The 16457-nt window shown below is 35.8% G+C and overlaps 1 protein-coding gene across 8 annotated transcripts in view; it reads right to left on the minus strand.

The window, feature by feature from the left end:
• LOC140666131 (autophagy-related protein 16-1-like) overlaps positions 1-16457 on the minus strand; it is a 277683-nt gene that overhangs the window by 159951 nt on the left and 101275 nt on the right. The gene's annotated exons all lie outside the window — the stretch shown is intronic.

A 16457-nucleotide genomic window follows, 5' to 3' on the forward strand; every position in this document is an offset into this window, starting at 1 on the left:
GTCATAAAAATCATATGTTTGCTTTGAATTAACGTCATTTAATAAATATGTACATATATTGAACATGAGAGAATTGACCAATATGTTTATGCCAATAAGTGATTAATATTTGAATATGTCAAATTTGTCTATACATAATTTATATGTAGCTTTACGTATACATATGCAATATTTCATAAAAGTATATCTGAATGTGACGATAAATCCCAAACATTATGGTAATCAGATTTCAGATTCCTTACGTCTTTCATCATACCCATGTTTATGACTTTCTCGGAAGACGCTCGTAACAAAGTTTGTTCCGTATTTGGACCTTTGCAAAACCTCGCCAGCTTCGTAATTTACGATATCCGCGGATCCTCACACATTAAAGTTCAGTTACATCTGCGGCTGCTAAGCGGCCGTGCTCCTAATGCCACAACCTTACGGCTAGTAACTTTCTCACTTCGCGGATTAGCTCTTTAGGCAGTCGCTGGAGGCGTAGATAATCGTGTACGACCCGTCGCGCGGGTATAAAAACCGCCAAGCATTACCGTCCGCATATCGTTTTATATGTATCCACGACTCAAGAGAAGCAATTTATGTTTACAAATGATAAAGCCCATTTGCGTAAATAGTACCGGAATGTTAAGATTTAATGTAACGCGGCGGCCCATAAATTCCCGCGTGCGATTTAAAATCAAGCATTTTTGCAGACGCGATCGCGCGTCGGTAATACATTCAGCGTGAAACGCAAATTCTGATGCTGGCGAAATATACGACTCGAAAACAATAATGCTCCCGATCAACAATTCAACGTGGAATGTAAATGTTACATATCTAGAATCATGAGGTTTTTGCTCCAGCATTTCGAGCTTTATAATCGAGACTTTTCGCAGTGCAGTAACGGTTGATCGATAATGTCGATAGCCCTCTGCAATTTGACTCGTATCTCATTGAGCACAAGTATGAAAAGATACATTATCCCTCGTAAAAAAAAAGTGTCAAATACGACACTCTCTTCTCTGAACAGCGATTTTATTAGGCTGGACTGTCCGCATCGAACTGTCAAAAATCACTATTTAGCCTGACGAATAACCATGCTCGGACGAGGATGACGAAACGTTTTCAACGTACTGGTTCGGCGAACGTACATTGCGAGGGTCGGCACCATCATAGATCATGTCATGAGAACCCTTCGCGGACACATGTTGGAACCACATTCGAAAAAACCGCTAGCGGACGGGAATACATGGGACAGAGGACGCCGCGTCGGGGGCTTGGATGTGCGAAAATTATGTGGTCAGGCTGATATATTTCCCATTCGCCTTGAATTAATGTATCGCCAATATTACGACGATGCATCAAAAGCCACCTAAAAATTGCCGTCGTTGATGTATTGGAGTACCCGGCGAATACTGCCGTGTGTGCATGGAAAAATGTGTGTGTTGTACCGATAGTGATGATGATGGTGGTGACTCTTGCGCAGCTGTGGTGCAACGTATATCTTTTTTTTTTTTTTTTTTTATTTCAATCGAACTCCTGCCGATAGGCATTCAATGTCTATGTCCATATTATCTCTGCCAACGCGCAATCCTTGCACCGATAAAATTTTAGTCAATCGATCGTGTCATCCGTCATAGAAAAATTGCACGATTCTGACAAATCTAGGAAACAAAATTAAAATGAACTAGATTGCGAAAGAAACGCTACGTCGATCGAGATCTATCTTGAAACACGATGCGTATATGTGTAACCGCGAAATAAACCATTGATATCATAAATATTTATAAATATTCTTACTATATTATCTATCAGAGATTCTAGATTCTGATACATCTTGTAGCTAGCTAAAAATAGATAAAGCACGTTTACCAAATTGATAAATGCGATAATAGGTTTCTTTAAGAATATCTTGAGTTATTTATGTCAGATTTATCTTTATCTATTACAGTGTGCGTGTTCGTTCGCATTGGAAATTAATAATCTGACCTATGCGAAAGAGCAAGCCGCGAGGTACGACGATATGGCCAACTGGATTCACATGATATATTTTATACAAGGGCTTCTGGATATAATATCCCATTAGCGTCAAGAGATCGTATATCGGTTGCTCACAGAAATCCTTATTTCCAACGGAGATAAAAATAAATTTTAACGCACAAACATATATGATAATTTGTTATTCGAAACAAAGCGTCGCAAGAAGAATCGCGAAAAGAATCGCATCTGAAACGTATTGGTCATCGAATCAACGCGTTTCAAGTCCTGCGAAATGTTGTATTTCCTAGTACAAAGGCAATTTAATCGAACGGACGTTCCTGGCTGAAAGGTGAGAAACGCGGGTAGTATTTTTCGCATCGGACAGCCGGCACCATGGCCCCAGTTGCCATGGTTCCCATGCAATTAAAGAAATGGCACTACGAATCAGGTAGATATATATTCTCGGAACTCTCGCGTTTTCGTTGGGTAAGGGAAACTGTCGTTTGCTTTCTTCCTCTTCTACCGAGTGTAATTCTTTTACTCTTTATTTTGCAGCGTTGCATATTTATGAGTTCTACAAATAATTAAAGAAAGGTTCCGTTGGCGCATCTTAAGGAAACAGAACGATTAGAGGTACTCGTTAACTCGTCTTTTATTTATTGCTGACAATACCAAGTGCAAAGTGTTTTATTGTCATTATTATCATTGACAATTTCCTCTTTTCGCTGATGCATTAATTCTTTAATCGTATTTAAATCACGATATTTCTCGCAAAAAAATTTTTCTTAAGTTTGGTTCTTTTCATTTCTTGCTATTGCGTATAAAAACAAAACTAATCCCACCAATTTAAATTTGATACAATATTCCTGCATATATGTATTTTGCAATATAAATTTTATAAATATTATAAAACAGTAGTAGTTTGTAGGATTATTTATACAAGTTAGCCTTTTATTTTTGAGCTTATTGGTATTAATCTGCAATATCAATATCTTTTTTTCTCTTCATTATACAATAGAAGGAAAATAATAGAAACATTTGGTTTTTTTCTATGCTACAAATATGCACTTAACCAATGTCGCTCCAACTGACTACTCTAGCGCACGTGCATTGCACTATAACGGACACATGTGCCAGGCGTTGAGCGAGTTTTCATTAAAACTTTACGACATTCGCACCGGCAAAAAAATATCCTGTCATTTTCCTATAAATAAATGTATTACCCTCGTTCGTTGGCCGCAACGAATTTATCTTTGTTCAGTCGTAAGTTTCCCCCTATCCGATTAATTAAAATGCAACTAACCATACGCACGATAAATCAAAACCTCGAGCCGTGATGTCGTCGCGTTTGCATGTGCTAATTCGCGTTATCGAGCGCACGATACACAATCATTCGTTCAAAAGAAAATTCAATAACATGTCTACATAAATACATACCATGCTTCTATTATATATATATATATATATATATATATATATATATATATACATATATTCTCGCGCGAAGCCAGAGAAAAAGCATCGGAAAAATGAAAAACCGCCAGGTCGATAATCCGACCGCTACGTATTCAATGTTACCGCGCATTCGTATCGAATTATAACCGCGCATCAACGACGGATCGAGTACGAGACATATTGAATATGCGCTGCTAGCCGTTTGCATCATCATCGGATATCGGCCAGAAAGAGAGAAGAGAAATGCGTATCGACGAGAGAGACACCATGAAGAAACGATAATGAGAGGGATATATACATATATATAGAGAGAGAAAGCGGGATACAGGCAGGAGACGAAAAGCGATGGTCAGTAGAGCTTGGGGAATAATCAGTGGGAGACCAACGCAGCCGATGTTCCATGGAATTGACCCCTTCCTAACTGGCCGAAAATGCAAACAATGATGAAACCTCCGCCGAGGGCCGATCGATTATGCTCCCGGCGTTTTGCGCAACGTTAATATCGACGGCGATGCTTAACGCGGCCTGATATTCGTCGATCATTATTGTGTCCGAACGGGCGTTTATTACAGCTGTTTCGCGAATAATCACGTGTACCGATTTTCTCATACAGTATCAAATACGATGTGTGCGGTAGAATCGATTCGAAAAGGTAAAAGGACGTGAACTTTACGTCGACACACATCGAATCGTTATTTACCACGATTTACTTACGTGCGGATTATCGCGAGCTGCATCGCGCGAGCGAATCGTGGTGAGAATTACGGATGAAAAGGCACGCGGATAACAGAATGCGCGCGCAAACAAACATGCATGTGATTTCAGATAATCAGAAACATATAGCACATAATAACTCCCGTAATGCGCTTAGCGCGATTAAAAGCGTAATTAATGAAACGACAAGGTTTTATGAAAAAAACATGTGCTCGCTGCAGTACAAATGCAAATGCTGCGCTGATACATTTATTAACTATGGAAGGTACATGTGAGAAGTTATTAAGCCAGAAATACGTATAACGAACAAAATGTATAACACATAATAATATTGTAACAAATAAATGCGTGTTGTTTGTGAACTTCTCTTGTAAAGCGTGTCACTGCACAATACGTAAATTGTATGCATTTTATAATTAAATATCGGAAAATAGTTTAAAAAGTTATTCGCGTATCTATTTATAATTACCATCGTTTCTTTTTTTATCGATGACATATATTCATACTTATAAATCGTGCTTACGTATAATATACTGTGTATAATCTCAGTTGTTCAACGGTATTTAATTACTATATATGGTAATAATATAAAACTCATTATATTATATCATTAAATGTTTATCGCACAATCAAGTGTTTCTTATATGTATATAATTATTTAATTTTCATATATAAAATTGCCGTATTGCAAACATCAATTACATTATACATTTACTCATAATAACATAAAATAAATGCTGTTTTTTTACATTAAAGCAGAAATAAAGATTTCAAATTTTGTATAAATATTTCTTTCAATTCGTATTAATGCCATTAAAGTTTCATTATTCTTAATTTAATAAACATGTATTATCTATCTCAAAAAGTAGAATGGAAAAAAAGAGTTTGTCTTTTTCCTTCCTTTTGTCCGATATATAATATTCCAAAAAATAAAAATAAGACAACAAATTGCAATTATAGAAGCAATTGATTTATTTTTATTACGCGGAATAACATTATTCAATTTTCATCACTTTCAAAGTACGTGTCGGTATCAATATTCACCCTGAATTATATAACACGGCGAATTATTCAGGAGGACCAGATCTTTCCTATTCGCGGTGTGGGGAGTAACGCGCACCAACGGAGCCTGATTCTTATTCACGTAACGTAAACCGATCTCTTTAATCGGTACTCCGGCCAGAATTTAGGATTTCTCAAACTGCCTTTTCTGGTCCCAGCTAGTTTCCGTTGCCAGCGGCATCTTAACGATTTCAAACTGCTTCTTTACCCCGTCCCCTTTCCGCTTGCGACGATCGCCAGTAGTCTGGACATTTTCGATTCTTCTTTGAGCGCTTCGGTCGCTATTAAGAACTTGGTGATCAAGGAAAGGAATTAGGGTCCGAGAAATAATGGGTCGCTTTCTCATTAGCGGATTTCGATAGCATCTAACGAGAAAAGACAGGGATCTTTACATCGAAGAAGAAAGAGAAGCGCAGCCGGTGAATCGGTGCATGGCTAGGGCGCAGCAGAAACTGCAAAATGGAACAAAGTTGCAGTAGAATTCGAGCGTCGGTAGTTTATTCCCGTACTTTAATTACCTAGTTACCCCAGCACGATTTACATAATGTAGCTCTAGCCCCCTATCGCGCGCGGCATTGACTCCGCAGGCGAGGATTTCCAATCGGTTCGACTCCCTCGCGGATACCTAATAGAGCCGAGGGTAGCACGAAGAAGGGAGCAACTCTAAGGCTATTAATTCCTTTAGGCTCCGAATCGTTATACCCATTGTTCCCTACGGTACCCGCGATGGGCCGTGGGTACACCAATGATATGTAGATCGAAGACACGCACATAAGTTTGCTTTTTTGGTGACAAGATTTCCATGTTCTGAATTCGAAAAACATGAGGCAATGTGGCAATTAAAACGAATAAATTTAATATTAAATATATATCTTATGTGATAATTATGTACTATTTTATTCGTCATTAAAAATGTAGGATATCACAAAATTATTGCATATAATTATAAATTTTGTACAAAAAAAAATTTGTACAAAAAAGGATGAAGAAATTTTCGATTTTCAAATTTCAGTTTACAATCAGCAAATAAACAAAAATAATTATAATAGTTTTGGAATGTACAATGTTATATGCACAAATATCAGTAAAATTGTTTGAATATTATATAGAAAAAAAACCAACTATCAATATTTATAATTTCAAATTAATTAAAAATTAATTAAAAAATTTATAATTCTAAATTAAATAAAAAGTTTTAAGTCATATAATTAATGACAATGCACTCTCTCATAAAAAACGTAATTGATATAATATGCACATTATGAAGGTGCTAATTTATATTATATTTATATTATTAATATTTATATTTTGTTATTCAATAAATCATACATATTATTATATGTCTACAATACAAATATTATTGTGACATTAATTGTCAATACTTGTTATCTAATACAGAGTTCATTCTCAATCTATTCTGCATATCTCCTCGACAGTATTAGCGAAAGCGAGTATTCTATATATACATATATCTATTACATATGATATGTACCATATCATATGTAATAGATATATGATATTATGTAGATATCAAATGCATATATATAGATCAAAATAGATACTGTGTATATTACGTGCTATCATACTACATGTCACGCGAAATGCGCCAATAGCACTGAAGTGCATCTTACTATGCACGACTAATGACAGAAGGCAATCATCAGTACTTTAATGTAGTTTCACACAAGAACATTCCTGCATCTTCATAAAACAAGACTATACAAGATCACATCCCTAACCATATAAACGAATAAACATAATGCATAAAGTGTTTTATTAATAAATAAGTGTTAAACACTTTGATGTAATTTTTAGGTAAAAAAAAAATGAATAATGTTTTATCAAGTTTATTAGATTTCGTTGTGAATGAATCGTTCTTTTTACGTTTGATTCTTAAAATATCGCATCGTGGGGCAAAAAAGAGGAAAAATCTTTTCTGTAAAATAACTTGTCGATGTTAATTAAACTTGTTCAAATGCGTTAATAAAGTGTAATATACGGATCCTATAATTATCGTTTTGGAAAAGAAGGAAAAAAATATGAGGAGAAAGGGAACTTTCAAAGTTAGTTCTAAACACAATTATGTAACTTTATATTCTGGGTAAGGATCGTCACAAAGTTCAGTCTTAAGTAAATAATCGTATTAGTAAAATATTGCTGCGCAAAAATATTAATATTTAATAAAATTATATTTATAATTTATAATATAATATTTCAAAATAAGAAACACTCATTTTTCTTCGTCCACGAATGAAATAATTCGTAAATTTTTATTATCTAAAGATTTCATGTCTTTTTGTTTTGTTTTCGTTAAAAAAAAAATCGTCCTCTTTATACATATATAATCAATTTATAATTATTTTCTCTCTCCCTCCCTCCCTCCCTCCCTCCCTCCCTCTCTCCCTCTCTCTCGTATATGAAATTATATAGTTAAAAAATGTGATGACACAAATTGCAGAATATCTCGTATAATATCCTTTTTCTTTTATTTTTGCCAACAGATTATGGTCGTGTGTCGCGCTCACTGAAATCCCGCGGTAATGTATTAACAAACGCAGCACACCTTCATAGTGCAAAGTTAGGGTCGTTTATGCTCTTTTTGCTCGTGCGCAAAAACCGAGGTGAGATTACGGCTGTGCAGGAATGCTTTTAACGATAAACTCTCATATTATGTATACGTCTTTTTGGCGTCAGTGCGGTTATTTCTATGAATTTCAAACCGTACTCGCGGCTCGTACCTTATCTCCAAACACGCATGTACGTAGACGAGTTCACGCTCGTGGAATCAAAGATAAGCGCACGCGTTCACTCACACGATTTCGAAGGCGCGCGTATTCATGGATTTTGCATTCGTATAGCGGGAGAATCAGCCATGCACAAGATCCCACGGAGACCGAAGAGAAAACGTGACTAGACGATCATAACTCGAAAGTAGCCATCGAACAACAGCCAAGGGGCGGGTTAACGAGACCGCCCTGCGAAGGTTAATGGGTTAACAGGACAGCGAAGGCTGGTTGTATATCGTGGCCGCGTCGTCCCTAATTTACCGCGCCGGTTTAAGGGGGATATAAGGCTCTCTCTCTCTCTCTCAAGTCTTAATAAAGTGGCCTTTCTTCTCAACAACATTGCGATTAAATAAACGCAAATGTAAAACTATTCCTCGTGCATATACATACTTATCTTGTTGTTGAACAGATACACACGTGGATGTGCCGTGATAATTATAATTATGAATGCCAAGTTTTAAGATTCTGATAAATTGTTAGTTATTATTTTAATTTAATTTTCACAAGGAATTACAAACATAAAATAAAATAAAGAATATAGTTGAATAATACTAAGCAGATTTTTTTCTCTAGTAAATTATAATTAAAAAATAAAAAAAATGAAATGTGTGTGTGCGAATATACAAAAAATCTCTCTCTCTCTCTCTCTCTCTCTCTCTCTCTCTCTCTCTCTTTCTCTCTCCAGGCTTAAGTAGATTTAAAAGCTTTTAAATCCTCTCAAATCCGAGTTGGAGATGAACGGAAATTCTGTTTCGTCACGCTACGAGAGGTACAAAACTAGAATTTTTCAGAGTATATAGCAAGCGTTGTGCTATCTGTGCCCTTGAGAACAAGTTCGGATGAGTGCGTGCATTCGTTTATTCACACGTACTTCGCAGTTGTTACCCGCGCATACTCGTACCTCGGAGAAGGCGCGAAGGACCTTGTCCTAGTACAACGTAAATGCGAAAGGCGGAAAATTGCGAGAGAGAGAGAGAGAGAGAGAGAGAGAGAGGGAGGAGATAGGAGGAGAAAAGGAAGGAGAAGGATGAAAGAGACATAGAGGAGCGTAAAAGACACGAGAGAGAGAGAGAGCCAGACCAGATACGAAACGAAGCACGTCGTGGGCTGAATCTACTCAAATCGAGTCGAGAGTCTCGGGAATAAGGAAGGTGACACAACTGACACCTCGTAATACCAGGGACTTGGGCCGCTGCCAGTTTGCATAAGAACTGCACATCCTGTGCGCGCGCGTTCCGATGCGCTTACATCGAGAGCTAGCAACCTCTGCAGCTTGGTGTATCTATTCGATAGTCAATACGACGTGACACAACACGTCCCTACGTGCGCATCCTCGGTTTGACATTCTCAACCTCCGTTATACAAACTAATAGAATATCATCGTCGGAGATTCGAGTATTCCGCGATGTTATCTGGGAAATAGATATCCGGGATTTTCCGGTGAGAATCGGAAAATACATATATTGTGCATTCACGAAATGAGCGAATGGAAATTGTTCTATCTCGAAAGATGAGAATTTTTAAAAACTCTGATTACGCCTTAATAAAAATTGTTTTAAAACTAAAAATACGTAAAGGAAAATATAGATGATGTACGTATACATATCTCGAATGTAAAACAAATACTATGATGTATAAATATGTACGATTAAAAAACACCTACATCATTGGAATATCATTATATAGAATATTATTAAATACTAAATTTATTATTAAAATCTTAATCTTTCTAGAATATTTATTTATTCTTTTATTTTATTATCAAAGATTTCGTCGGTGATTCGTTACATCATGTCATATGTGCTAAAATACTGTATTACGAGATTTGCAAACACGTTACTCTCTAAATTACGCGGCGATCCGAGTATTCTAGTTTCTCTAGAGATTTTGCAATTTCGGTGAGAGAAGCGAAATTGCTAGAAGCGCAAAGTGAAGGTCCACAATATGACGAACACCTATCGCAGCACGACTGTATTTATCTCTCACGTCGCGTACGGCCTCCCGACTTTAAGCCGTATCCAGTGTACCGTCGATTACAGAATTTACGGAGCGTGTTATTTATCGACTATTGAATTTCAAATCGTCGATTTTGCCCTCTAATTCATATCCGTGCGAGCGGCTTATCGTGAATACAAATCCATGCGCAAGATCACGCACGTCACGATTATCATAAGAGATCGCCCATATACGTTCCGCGTGTAAAACGCCCGGGCGATCTTATCTTTCCGCCACTGTTACTCAGCTGTCATCCATTTGTTATCCTCGCCGATTGGTACTGCCACTCGCGATTTTACGGCGCGCTATACAATTTTCGCTCCTTCCGTAACTCGGAGCAACATTTGAACAAAGTAGCGGGAATCTTGCTACACTTCTTTATGATAATCTCCGCCGGACTCGCGTGGTTCTTATTTGTGAGACGATTCTCTGAAGTTACCGGTTTCATTAATCTTCGCACGCACGATCTGATACTAAATCGTATACACTGCTCGATAACGTATTTACGACGGGGCGCTACATCACGCTCACGCCCTTTTTATAATCCGAGCGTTATGATTCGCAACATATAGTGCCTGAAATTGCTCATACAAAACGTAATCATAAGAAAGCGAATTAATCGCGTAATATATCTTACTGCGAGAACGTACAAAATATAATATATACCGACACGTATTTACATCATGCGATATTACGTTAACATGTAACGAAGCGGAAAATTGTAACGACAGACGTTGGAATGTATACGCTCACGCGTATCATTTTATCTCGAAAAAATGTACCTATATGTAAAGTGTATATGCAGGGTATAAAGCTGGCGTTTCACTTTGTAAAAACTCACTTATTGTTGAGAGTTTTGACTTTATTTTTAAGTTTTATAATTCTTGACAGATTAAATAGTTCTGGCCATTAAATCAAAAAAATTGTCCGGGACAAACTGAGACACTTAGTTTGCTACGTCTCATTTTGTGCCAACGATTTTTTTAGCATTTCTTGCCAGATTTAAAGCGCTTGAAAGTTTCACAATAGTCCTACAAAAAATTCTATGCGTAAAAATTATTAGAATATTAATTAAATAAATTTACGTGCCAAATTAAACGCTAGTCATATTTCGGTAGTTTTATCAACTTAAAAAATTTTGCGTTATTCCGCAATTAATTTTAATTAATTAATAAAATTAATTTTAATTTCTAGCAAAAGTTCTATGCGTGTCAATTATTAAAATATTTATTAAACAAATTAGATCGTCTGAGACGCCAAACATATAAGTATACCAAAATGAGACACTAGTCATATTTCGATAGTTTGACAGGAAATGCTACAAAAAATCGTTAGAAAACAAAATAAACTGTAACAGCGTGAATTTAGCGTCTCCTGAGCCATTTGTTTGATTTGATGAATTAAAACTATTTAATTCTATCTAGAATTATTAAAAATAAAGCCAGAATCAATAATTAATAAGTTTCCACGAAAAGAGACGCCAGCTTTATACACAATAATCAACCAACCAACATACCAAATGGAATTGCACGAAATACGCTATGCAATTGACGCGCCAAAAATATGAATAAATCTGTGAATAAAATGTAATAAATTACCTTTATTGCTCCGACAAAGCCCGATGCCATTCCAAACCTGTTTATCGTCTCCTTTATCCATTATGCATCTTTCAAAGTATTCACAAGATACTTGCACTTAATTATGATCGTAAATATAACTAAATAATCAAATATATCACCTAATATTTTTGGACATTACGTTATACTGATACGGACCGATACTTTTCTGCTTGATTGTCGTCGTACAAATGATAAAATTACGCGTTTAGTGCGTTATATACATACAAAAAATTTGGTACTCTTGCGTGGATGAATAGATAGTACACAATCATCCGTCTTTCAACTCGGCACTCCCGATACTCATTTAAAACCCGCTATTTACAATAACGCGGTTTAATTATCTTAAATCTCAATGTTGCCTACAAATATCGAAAGACGTAAATCGCGATCGCGCAATCAATAATAGGTGTACTGAGACAACCGGTCGTTATTCAATTCGGCACTCCCGACACTTGTTCGCTTGCAAAATTTTCTTTTGACCGATAAAAAGACGCGAGAACAGAGAGAAAGCAGCAACGATTCCCCAGAAACTGACCCCTGCAACGCTGTAGCTGTAGCACGGAACGCAAGAACTCCTCTCCATAGGCTGTCGGGTTGGTTTCTGTGCGATAAGGCGCAACCGTGTTAATGTAATAGCATGTAATATCATTTTCTCTCTACTCGAAGAAAATATTATAATAAAAATTGTATAATATTTGTAACTGTGAAATATATACTAACATATATATATAAAAGAAATCGCGCGATAATTTTATTAAAATATTATGTATTGTATTTATATGTATTATATTTTGAAGAAATATTGCGACTCTTCAAACACCTTGATGCACAATTAATCGTTAAAAAAATAGAATAAATACACAACTTATAATTTGTATGCACATATATATACAATTAATTTATCATAAATGAGCGGAGAATATCTCAGCGCGTACTATGATGATACGTTATCTAATTCGATAAGCTGATGTAGATTATTAGACATAGCAGTGATGCTGGAAACAAACGGATCCCGGTAGTATGTGGAAGGGATCTCTTTTTACTTTTTAATTTAGAACTTTTCATAAATCTATTATAGAAGTCTTAAGCGCTTAAAATCTGATAAAAAGTACTACAAAAATCGTCGACAGACAAAGTGAGACGCAGCGTGAACTTGGCGTTTCAGTTTGTTAATAACTCGAATTACTTGTTTAATCTATCAAGAAGTCTAAAACTATTAAAAATAAAGTTAGAATTCTTAATTAATGAATTTCCATGAAGTGAGACGCCAGTTTCACACATACACATGTGCGAATGCTTACGCGTCAGACGTCGCTAATTTACCAAGTGAAATAATATGTAAATTTTCGTCGCTTTTGATCAGAAAGCAACGCGCTATCAGCTACGTCATCATCCGCGAGATCTAATTTACGAAGGCACTGTTTGTCATTCTATGCATTAGCAAAGGAACGCTGGGCGATAATCGTTTAAATGATACATATTGTTGAAACAGATATGCGCATAGTATAGTATAGTACGTTGCGAGATTCTCCTATTTTAGCGCATCCAGAGATTCATGGATTTTAGGTCAGATGCCAGCCAGTATATGACAAAATGTTTCACTTCGGAATTTTGCTATCTCTCCTCTCAGTACACAACTCCATCAATTACATTTTAGTTTTTAGCTAAATGGAGAGTCGACTTCTTGCATGTTCGAGCCAAAAACCTCGTTCGATGACCTTCGTTCTCGTTGTCGTGGGAAAAAGCGTAGTAATTACATCGATTTGAAACCTATCGGATTCGAAGTTAGATTCCATTAAATTCCGCGATTTCCTACCGCTTCTGCGCTCATATATCTCGATGACGCACCTAAGAGTCGATTGAAGACTCGTCCTGTTTGACAAGTACTCGCAAAAACTTAACTAACCATACAAGACGTGCTCCATCGAAACCGACCAATAATTCTCTGGAGCTATTAGTAAAACTGTGATTTTATAATGTCGCTTCGATAGTCAGTTAATTGAATGAAAATGATAAGAAGTAGAAAATGAGCTAATTTTTAACTTTTCCATTAATATTTTTATATAGCTTTTATTGTGTAGAGATTCAGTCTAACGAATGCAGAAAAGTTACTGCAAGAAAATTAATGACTCTTATAAAATAGGTGTTTTTTAAATTCTTTTTTAAAATGCAAATCTATAAATTATGCGTTATATAACGTATTCCTTTTGAGAACATTATCATACACATATATGTATAATTTATATAAATATAATTTATATAGACATAATTTATGTTTTATATTTTAAATCATATTTTTATGTTAATTTAAAGCGTTGCCTATCTTTATGCTGACTAAGAATATATGTCAATGTCTGATTTTATCTACAATACATCGACATATTATCGGTCAAAGAACTCGTATATCTCTTCCTTCATGTGAGATACAATAATTTTAATTTATTTATGGCTACATGATTTTTTTATAAGGACTTTTTTTAAACGTCATTCTTGTGTATACAGAAATCGAAATTCTACAGATTGGGAGCGGTGAACATCAATTCCAAATTTTTTTTAAGTTTATTCTTTTTATTTTATTGTTAATGTACGTATATCCAAATTGCATGTTTGTCGATATTTGAATTTTGGTGGTTATAATGTCTCAATAATAAAATATGAAGAGTATTTAAATTTTATTACATCAACTTTAGCTGCAGATTTTTTTATGAATTTGTTGGATAGTCAATTAAAATATAAGAGAGTCATAACAAGTAACAACTTTTCATTATTATATATTTTCGTAGATATCTCTTTCTCTCTCTCCACTTTTAAATTAAAATTTTTATTTTAAATTAACTTTAAATTAATAGATTAATTAATTTTGTCATAAGTTAGCAAAAAGTACATTTATCAAGTAATTTTTTATTTATATTTTTTTAAATAATTTTATTTTGATACTTGTCCTGAAATTTTATATCGAGCAAAAATCCCTATTAATAAACCAGTCATTAAATTTAATACGATAACATCAGAAAGCACTCGTATGTGCGCATTATAAGGATGAAATAATGATGATGGAAATTTTGAATTCTCTTGCAAGACTACGATATATATATATATTTAATTAATTATAACGAGATTTCACACAAATCTTTCAAGGCACAACTCGACTTTATAAAAATTGCGTTAAATTAAATGAATTTGCACGAAATCAACGAAACTTTTTCTCGCCTTGATACGCGGCGAGAATAACGCGTAAAAAAGAGGAAACCTTGTAATAGGGTGACACCTCGAGAGCTTCTGTCTCGAGGAGACAAGGAAATTCCACTCGGCATCCTGCGCACCGCCCGCCGTTTTCTCCACGGAAATTTTATTATGCTTCCGTAAAGAGTTCCTTCGCGTGGAGAACGAGCGAGAGTTGAACAAGATGAGGAAAGAGATAACGAGATGAAGAGAGAGAGAGAGAGAGAGAGAGAGAGAGAGAGAGAGAGAGAGAGAGAGAGAGAGAGAGAGAGAGAAAGAACGGGATGAGATCTCCAGTCTCTCTCTTCTTTTTACGCCAACAAAGGTATTTTAAATTTTGAACGTTGAATTGTCTCGTAATATCTCCATGACTCCGATGAAACGCAAGCTGATAAATATTTTTCAAGCCTGCTTGCAATACGGGCGCATTTTGCATTCCGCGAAATTACTGATGCATTAAAAAAAAAAGCAATCTGATTTTTATCTAAAATGCTATGGCCATAAAATAACGGTCGATCGTTTTTAATTGCGCGCTTCAATACCTTTGGTAAAAAGAGATATTGAGTGAGCGAGAGATAAAGTAATGCCATTAACCACTGCGTAATACTGTTAAATGTTATCGCGCGTATCACTTTTAATCAATATTTCAATACTTTATTAACCTAATTATGCAAGTTTAATGATATGTGTTAAGTGAAATATTGTGCCACATACGGAAAACGATTTGAATCACGTTTCTGAACGAATCATTATATTTCGTGATATTCCGAAATTTCGCAGAGAGATTTATCGATAGCATTTCATCAAGATGCAATATTGAATTGACAATGCATAACAGAGAAGAGCATTTAATTTCAATGACTAGCCATTGGCATTAATACGTAAATCTGTTCGAGGTAGATTATCCTTGAAATGTCGCGCTATCTTTGTTGAAAATCTGGCTTTGCAAAGAAAAAAGATAGTCTGATAAGAGAGCTTCAGCAAAGTGAGAATTTCATCGAAGTTCCCGCTATCGACTTTGAAAAACTGTTGAGATCGCCTTCGTTTCTTGCCGCCGAGTGAGACTTTTCGTGAATTTCGCAACATACACTCTTACGTATTTCACATACGTAATGTGCAGATCAAAGTAATGGAAATTTCTTCATCATCCCGCCGTCTTGCGAGGAGCTTTCATTACGCGGACTTCACGCGCGCTTGCCTTGAACGCTTTGCAGAGAATATTACTTTAGAATTTCCATAAGAACGCTTAACTCAAACGATTACTTCACCCTTATCCTAGCCTCTATCTTTGTCTCTCTTTCTCCTTTCTTAACCTGCTATCTCACTTTCTCCCTTTCCTTATCTCCATTGAACTATGGTTCAACATATTTTCCAGCGTCTTTTATCACTCAACGTTCTGAGTAAGTGCTTCTCTTTTATATCCCGCTGTGCTAACGCGGATTCATCCGAACCAATATCTAATTCAATATCAACCGCCTTTCCTCCCACCTTTTCTTCACGAGCTGACGCTCGTGGGGTTCGAGTTTACGGAAATCCCGGTAGTGAGTTGTGCCGTGTATTCATGAATCGCATTTTCCGTAAAATAGATCCGCCAAACCGCCGTCCGCCACGGCACGCTGCCTTCTCGACAGAATCTATTGTG

The sequence above is a fragment of the Anoplolepis gracilipes genome, chromosome 5 (assembly GCF_047496725.1).
Source record: "Anoplolepis gracilipes chromosome 5, ASM4749672v1, whole genome shotgun sequence".
Lineage (NCBI taxonomy): Eukaryota > Metazoa > Arthropoda > Insecta > Hymenoptera > Formicidae > Anoplolepis > Anoplolepis gracilipes.